Consider the following 8245-nt stretch of genomic DNA (forward strand, 5'->3'; position numbering starts at 1 on the left):
AATCGACATTCTCAGTCGAGATGGATAGATGACTTGTTGAACATCTCTTTTCTCCTTCTTGGGTTATAGCTATTATCAGAACGGATTGAAAACAATCGATGTAAAAGGTGGTCTGTTTTATTACACGGAGGTGATTCTGCTATTTAATGCAATTCATTGTGTCATGAAAATGTATTTCTTTACACTGATAGATTATTATTTGTACATTTGTTTTCCACGTGGTTGAATGTGAGAGAGCGTAGTCTAAATATTACATATATTAGATGTGAAATGCTTATACCTAACAATGCTGCATACAAAAACGATCATAAAATATTATTTGTTTAAATGTATTCTTAACATGATTTTAAGTGTGAAGTTACTATTGTGCACATAAACTAATGTCGACTGTAAGAAATAATTGCTTGCATTATGATTAATTGAATATGCTAACACCTACTAGGATTGCATTAGAACCCATAGGCCTTAAGTTAGTGTGAGTTGAAGTTTTAGCCGTGTAGCTCTCATATTAAAGCATATTTTTCTGTTTTCCAGTGTGCTGACTCGTAAAAGGCCATGACCCAGCATGTGTTCTTTTCCTTTGTTTTATGTTGCAAGATTTGCTCTGTTCCCATCCGCATGCTAGCTGCCTTAGTATAAGTTTTATACGTTTGCAACAAATGTAAAAATATCCAAGGACGTTTAACCATGGAAAAGAGAACTTTTGACCTCAAGAACGTGCCAAAGGATGAAGTAACCCTTCCTGGTGACGTGCCACCTACGAAGACGTCAATTATGAAGACCAATCAAAACATTATAATTTATCGTGGGGGGACAATTTGGATTACCTAATGTATAATTTGATAGGCTAAAGATTGTGGGGTATAGTGAATATCCAATAGAATTTTGGGGGAATGTATTGTGAAAAAGGGATAAAAACTCATGACACAGAAGAGTCGGGGAATTAGGTAGGGAATGATATCGATTGCATACAGAAACTCTGTCACTCTGTTTGGTGATTTGAGACTTAGACAAAACCATCTTCATTCATAGACTGCCCCTTTACACTTCTCCTCCTTATGAGGGAAGTGTCCCCTGTCCTTAGATGAAAGTAAACTGACGGCGATCAAACTGATGTCCTGAAGACGAAGACTGATCCTGTATGCTGACTTATTCTGAGGAGGGTAATTATGACAATGCTATTGTAATTTGTCTGTTTGCTATTCCTTTCTAGGTACCAACTGCTGTATTTTTGGATAGAGACCTTAGTTAGATGTTTTCCAAATTTGTGTTCAAAATTATTTTGCATGAAGTCCAACATGCTGATGTTAATCAGTGGTTAGGCTAGGTGATCACTTTGACTGACGCAAATAGACGTGACTGACATTGTGCTATGCTGAACTGAGACGTATATGATATTCTATGCACTCTGATCTATGCATATCTTATGTTGGTGATCTTTGCATTATTGAAGTCTTATCATAGCCGTCGTGTTGTGACTTTGCTCATTTGCTTCTTGGTTTTGAGATTGACACTTCTATTATTAGATTGTAATCAATAGGGAATAAAATTCACAAAACTCCAATAAAGGTGTGGTTATTCATGACTGAAAGGTCATGGTTGCGTCGACAGTTTAATAAATGTCTTTATCAAAAGTAAAGTATATTGTGGTGATATACGTTGATAACGTCATTGATATTTTGCTTGACATATTGATCAGTTATCTCGTTCTACGGTGTCTCACCACTGGGTCAAAAGATTCATTGGCCTAAAACGAGTCCTAATGTGTATAAAATTGACATAAAGGGACGCGTTATCAGTTTTGGTAGCAGAGCGACGGTTTGGCCCTTGGGGGCCCTAGGACGGAGATTCATTGTTTAATTTTGTTTTCTGTGATAATGCAAATTGGAGGTCTGATGGGTTTCTAAGTTCACCATGACTTTCCCGGGATCTCGGAACCTGCCTGAATAAGTTGGGAATGTTCTCGGCGCCATAGTGTATGTGGTTAGGGTCTCTGCGCTTGCTTAAGCTTACGCATTTTGCAGGTGATTGTGAAAATTTGTGTGTATTTAGGCCAAACTAAGTGTTGTTTAGTAGGAGTAGGCGTACTCTACAGTATGAGAGTAGGGAAGTCGGTGTACTTCATGTGAATGTAGCGCTTGGTGCTCAAAAATGATCCACGTGGTTGGTCGTTGTGTACGGACCTGTTGAGGTCTAAGACTCCGGAGTATGAAGACAAATGTGGTTTATGTTGTAATCTGTGCGGTTTAATAGGTCAATCGGGCGTGGTTGACAAGTCAAGTTTGAGTCATAATGTGTGTATGAAATTTTCGATGGAGATTTGACAAATTCTAAAGTGCACTAGAAGGAGTCATTGACAAGTCGAGAGTAGAATTTGCAGGTCGAATTCTGCTTGCGTATGCGGGAACTGATAAGGAGAGAGTAGCGGCCGAGGCTTCAAGTGAAATCTCTGTAAAGGTCTGAAGTGAATGTGTTACCCTTCCTGTAGTAAACCAGCAGATTTGTGTTGTCATTTAAAGTGCTTGCAATAATTGCATTAGTTTATGTGAGATTGTATAGGTTCAGTGAGGAGCGGATGAGCCGCGAGACTTTGTCAGCTGTAGTGTGTGTGAGTGTGACGTCAGTGGTGCCGCGCTGAGATAGGTTGGTTGTCGAGAGGGGTCGCGCACGGATTGGCTGCCGTCCGTGAGAGGTAATAGATTGAGAAAGGCGGGTGAAGAGTGTCCTGGGAACTAAGTCACTTCTGGTTAAATACAAAATAAGAGAATCACAAAAATGAATTTTGTTAAAGCATTTAAGAGCGCTCTGAAAGAAGACGTATATATTGTTGCAACCGATGGGGAGCCTACACCACCCGAGGGTACTCCAGCTTATATAGTCATGGAAGAGAAGGGTGTCGCACCTTGTTTATGGATGAAACAGTGGCGCAAGTTAACAGAAAAGGAGGGATGTTTAGCATTTCCAGAATATGGAACGTTCAATACGAGGATTCTTGAAAACTTGAGGTGGATGTTAAGTACACAGAAACCACCTCCGAGACCAGCTCAGTATCAGGCTTTGGCAATTTGGGATTTGATGGCTCTTAAACATAGACAAGAAAGGTTTCAGAGAAGACTGCAGAGGGCAGAAAAATCTTATGCAGAGGCTAGATGGGATAGCGAGAGCAAAATATGGAGAAGGGGGATTGTTGATGGGATAAAATTATTCCCAGCAATATCACAGGGTGAAGTGACACAGGGAAAGAAAGCCTCCTGTAAAACCAACAAAGATTCAGGCAAATCTAAAGAGAATAAAAGATCTTGGGAAGAGAAAGACGATTCAGACAATGAGGAATTTATGGACAGATTATTACATGATCGTCCGCCACCATATGCGGTGAGCGACAATGCTCCAAGTACTATTGGATCCTGGGAACCAGACGCAGGAAAAGGGAGTTACTGATATGGCACAGACTAGCGATACAGCTTCGATACAGAATGGTGTCAGTTTACCCACTGCACCAGACATACCGATACAGTTGCAGCCCCCACCGCAGATACAGAGAATCTATCCTGACGTCCCAGTGCTTGAGACGACTACGAATTTGATAGTGCCGCCAGACCCGATATACACGAAGCCAAAGCTAATACAGATTGAATCAACTCTGAAATTAATATCTCAACCACAACCACAGCTGATACCAGGGTACAACCCTGTAGCAGGTCCACCATTAGTGCCAGTTCCGGGTACATTGGAACAGACCTATGGAGTTGCTGCTCCAAGAAGTCTGGGTCTGGGTCAGACACCTGCCGCTATATCGTTACCCATTACTGTCGGTCCACCAGTGCCATTGTATGCACAGGTTAAAACGGGTGTGTGTGATCAGGGAGTGATGACTCAGGAGGCGATAAGAGGAGGGTCCATAGGAACTCCACAGAAAATGGCCCCCGGGGAACAAGTAATTGAACAGCCTAGGCCCTTAATGGACCTTAGTCCAGTAGGAGCACCTCTTGAAGCAATGCGTCAAGCGGGTTTGGGAGTTCTAACCCCACAAACCATGAGTACGAATACCTCACATTCCCCAATGATGCATGCAGGGAACATTTCACTGCAAGGTTTTACAGTTCAACAGTTAAATGAATGGTTAGAAAAAACGTATGCTTCACAGAAGACCGCAGTGGTTACAGTCGAACCAGAGAAAGAAAAACAAGATGAATACTTGAACTTTGTACGATTAGGGGCGGAAGCTCCCGAGTTGGTAGAAGGGACAATGGGAGTAAATAGATTGGAGTCCTACACAGAGGCGGAATTGAGATACTTGTGCCCCAAAATTACCAAAGAGGTAGGCAAAGTACATCAGAGATTAGTGAATTTAGCAGACAAATACAATATCGATATTGGAAACACTAAACATTTGAAAAGAAGCTACAGATTAGATTTTGATTCAAAGGATTTCAAGCACATGAGATCTGCAGGAATGAAGACACATGTGATAAGGGAAAGGGTGACAGCCCAGGGTCTAATCAAGCCAAGACCTCACCTGATTTGGAATCAGTAAAAATATTACCTATGAGAGAGACAGCTGGTGGTGTTTTAGTTCATGTGCCTTGGACTAGAGGAGATATTCTATCCTTTACTAATGATTATCCCAGATTGAGAGAGAAGCCGATCGAGTGGTATCAACAAACAGATAGGTTTGTGAAACTTGCAAAGTGTCTTTAGGAAGACTTGAACACCTTGTTTGAGATCATTGTTCCGTCTGATTTGTGGCTCGAGTGCAAGAGAGGCATTGATTGGCCGACAAAAGAACCAGCAAGGGATAAGGTGACTGGAGCACCTTCTGAAGAGGTGATGAACTATTACCATAAAGTGATTGAGTTTTTGAAACAGAAGGTTTCGCCGAAAGTGACTGACTGGCAGAAAATCGACCGGACCTCTCAAGAGGTTAAAGAGTCAATACATGCTTATTACGAGAGATTGTTAAAAGCGTTTAAGCACTACAGTGGTACTGAGACTATTGAACCAAAGGACATGAACCAACTTGTGTTCAGATTCGTCGAAGGATTGAGACCAGAAGTTAGCCAAATGATTAAGAATCATTTGATTTGTTGGCAAGCTAAACCGATTGACGAGGTGTTGCAGTATGCAAAGTACTGTAGTGATGAGATTGAGTTAAAGCAGAAAAAGTTGAAGGAAAAGGTGATGGTGATGCAGATAAGGGCTGCACAGGCAGGAATACAGGGAAATGGAGTTCAACAGATGATATAGCAGCAACTGCAAATGAATGGTGTGTTTCAGACCCAACCGAGGGGTCGAGATCGAGGGTTTGTGAACTGTGGTTCAGACATGAATACTGTTGTAATTCAAAATGACACGCAAGGGGTAAAGAAGATGTCACCATGTCACGCGTGCGGGGGTGTGGGGCACTGGAAACGGGAGTGCCCGAATATGGTACAGGATGGTGCAGTTCAGCAGAGCACTAATGTTGGTGCATTACAAAATTCACGAGGCCCAAAAATAAGACATCAGAACCCAAATTTTCAGAACAATTTGGTACAAATGCAAGGGGTACAGCCCATGCAACAGACGCAAATGCCACGTTTTCAGTCAATACAAATGCAACCAGTGCAGCAGCAGATTCCTATGGTGCCTAGACAGCAAATGCAATTACCAATGGCTCCGATGGGACAGCAACAGGTGATGCTTCCTCAGCAGGTCACAGGCCAGGTAACAAGTCAAAACAATACTGTACAACAGTTCCCATTACGAGGTGAAAATGGCATGAATGAAGATTGGTCAGATGACAGCTCAGACAGTGAAGAGTGCAGGCTTGCAGCATCCTTTGAGGTAGATCAGAAAGGCCCACACGTCGAGGGAAAGGTGATGGGGTATAAGGTTTCATTTCTGGTTGACACAGGAGCCACACGCTCTACAGTCAGAAGTGCGGAAGTTCCGAGATTGCCACTGTCAGGCGTACCATACGAGTGGTTGGAGTAGCAAATCAGTATCTGACCAACCTGATTACAGATCCAGTGCAGGTTGAGATTGGCAACTTCCAGGGACTACATAGGTTTGTACTATGTGATTCAAGTCCAATATCCCTACTGGGAAGAGACTTACTGTGCAAGACAAAATGCTCAATTACCTGTTCCAATGATGGAATTGAGGTACAGACAAATAGTGACGATGAAGGAGATGAAAGTCAAATTTTTGAGGAAGAAGCAGGAACAAACGAGGACTATCCTTTGATTACTTTATTCCCAATGCATACCTTGATCGACTTACCTGTCGAACTACAAGGGACAGTAACAGAAAAGGTGTGGGACTTAACTGGGAAAGAAGTAGGATTGATAAAAGGAGTAGAACCAGTTAAAGTTCAGATAAAACCAAATGCAGAGTTCCCACAAGTGCCACAATACCACATGACCCAAGATGTTCTTATCGAAGTGTCACAAATAATTGCAGACTTTCTCAGACAGGGAGTTCTAAAAGAAATTTTGAGCAGTCCATGTAACTCTCCCATAATGGGGTTAAAGAAGCCTTGTGGAAATGTTCGAATTGTGCAGGATCTGAGAAAAATAAATGAAATTGTGATAAAGTGTTGCCCTGTAGTGCCCAACCCAGCAGTAATCATGTTTCAGGTCCCCTGTGATGCTGAATGGTTTACCGTAGTAGACCTGTCACAAGCTTTCTTTTCAATACCTCTTTATGAGGACAGTCAATTTTTGTTCAGTTTCAAATTCCTGGATAAGGTGTACAGTTGGTGTAGAATTCCTCAAGGGTTTTCTGAGTCACCATCCATCTTCAATCAAATATTGAAGAATGATTTGGAGCCACTGGTGCTACCTTTTAATTCAACTCTTGTGCAGTACATTGATGATTTGCTAATTGCGTCCAAAACAAGGGACAGTTGTAAGTATGATACCATTGCATTACTGAATCATCTGGGAACGAACGGACATAAGGGGGCATATTTATACTCCGTTTGCGCCGAATTAGCGTCGTTTTTTTCGATGCAAATTCGGCGCAAAACTAACGCCATATTTATACTTTGGCGCTAGACGCGTCTAGCGCCAAAGTATGAGTAAAGAGCGTCATTTTTTAGCGTGAACGCCTTCCTTGCGTTAATGAGATGCAAGGTAGGCGTTCCCGTCCAAAAAAATGACTGCGACGCAAATGCGTCGTATTTATACTCCCGGGCAAAAATCACGCCCGGGAGTTGGCGGGGTAGAAAACCCCGCATTTGCGCCACTTTTTAACGCCTGGGTCAGGGCAGGCGTTAAGGGACCTGTGGGCTCAAAATGAGCCCACAGCTGCCCTCCCATGCCCCCAGGGACCCCCCTGCCACCCTTGCCCACCCCAGGAGGACACCCAAGGATGGAGGGACCCACCCCAGGGACATTCAGGTAAGTTCAGGTAAGTATAAATATTTTTTTTTTTGTGGCATAGGGGGGCCTGATTTGTGCCCCCCTACATGCCTCAATGCCCAATGGCCATGCCCAGGGGACATAAGTCCCCTGGGCATGGCCATTGGGCAAGGGGGCATGACTCCTGTCTTTACTAAGACAGGAGTCATGTAAATGGCGTCTGGGCGTCGTTAAAAATGGCGCAAATCGGGTGGAGGCGATTTTTTGCGTCAACCTGACTTGCACCATTTTTAAGACGCCCTAGCGCCATTTTTCCCTACGCCGGTGCTGCCTGGTGTACGTGGTTTTTTTCCACGCACACCAGGCAGCGCCGGTCTGCTTGCGCCGGCTAACGCCATTCAATAAATACGGCGCCCGCATGGTGCTTCAGAATGGCGTTAGCCGGCGCAAATTTTTTTGACGCTAAACTGCGTTAGCGTAGTTTAGCGTCAAAAAGTATAAATACGGGCCCAGGTGTCACCCAGAAAACTACAATACTGTCAGAAGGAGGTGAAATATTTGGGACATTTGATTGAAAAGGGTTCCAGGAGAATATCAAAAGAAAGAATAACAGCTCTCTTCCAAATGAACCCTCCAACAACAAAAAGAGATGTTAGGATGTTTTTGGGAATGGTGGGCTACTGTCACCAGTGGATACCCAACTTCTCAATCATTTCAAAGCCATTAATAAAACTGACAGGAAAGGAAATCAAGGATGAGCCATATACTATTACCTTGTCAAAAGAAGAGCTCAAATCATTTATGGAACTGAGAGAATACATGTGCAGGGCACCAGCACTAGGAATGCCAGACTATGAGAAACCATTTCTGTTGTTTTGTCATGAACGTGATGCTTGTTC

Source organism: Pleurodeles waltl, chromosome 2_1 (genome assembly GCF_031143425.1).
Source record: "Pleurodeles waltl isolate 20211129_DDA chromosome 2_1, aPleWal1.hap1.20221129, whole genome shotgun sequence".
In the NCBI taxonomy this organism is placed as follows: domain Eukaryota; kingdom Metazoa; phylum Chordata; class Amphibia; order Caudata; family Salamandridae; genus Pleurodeles; species Pleurodeles waltl.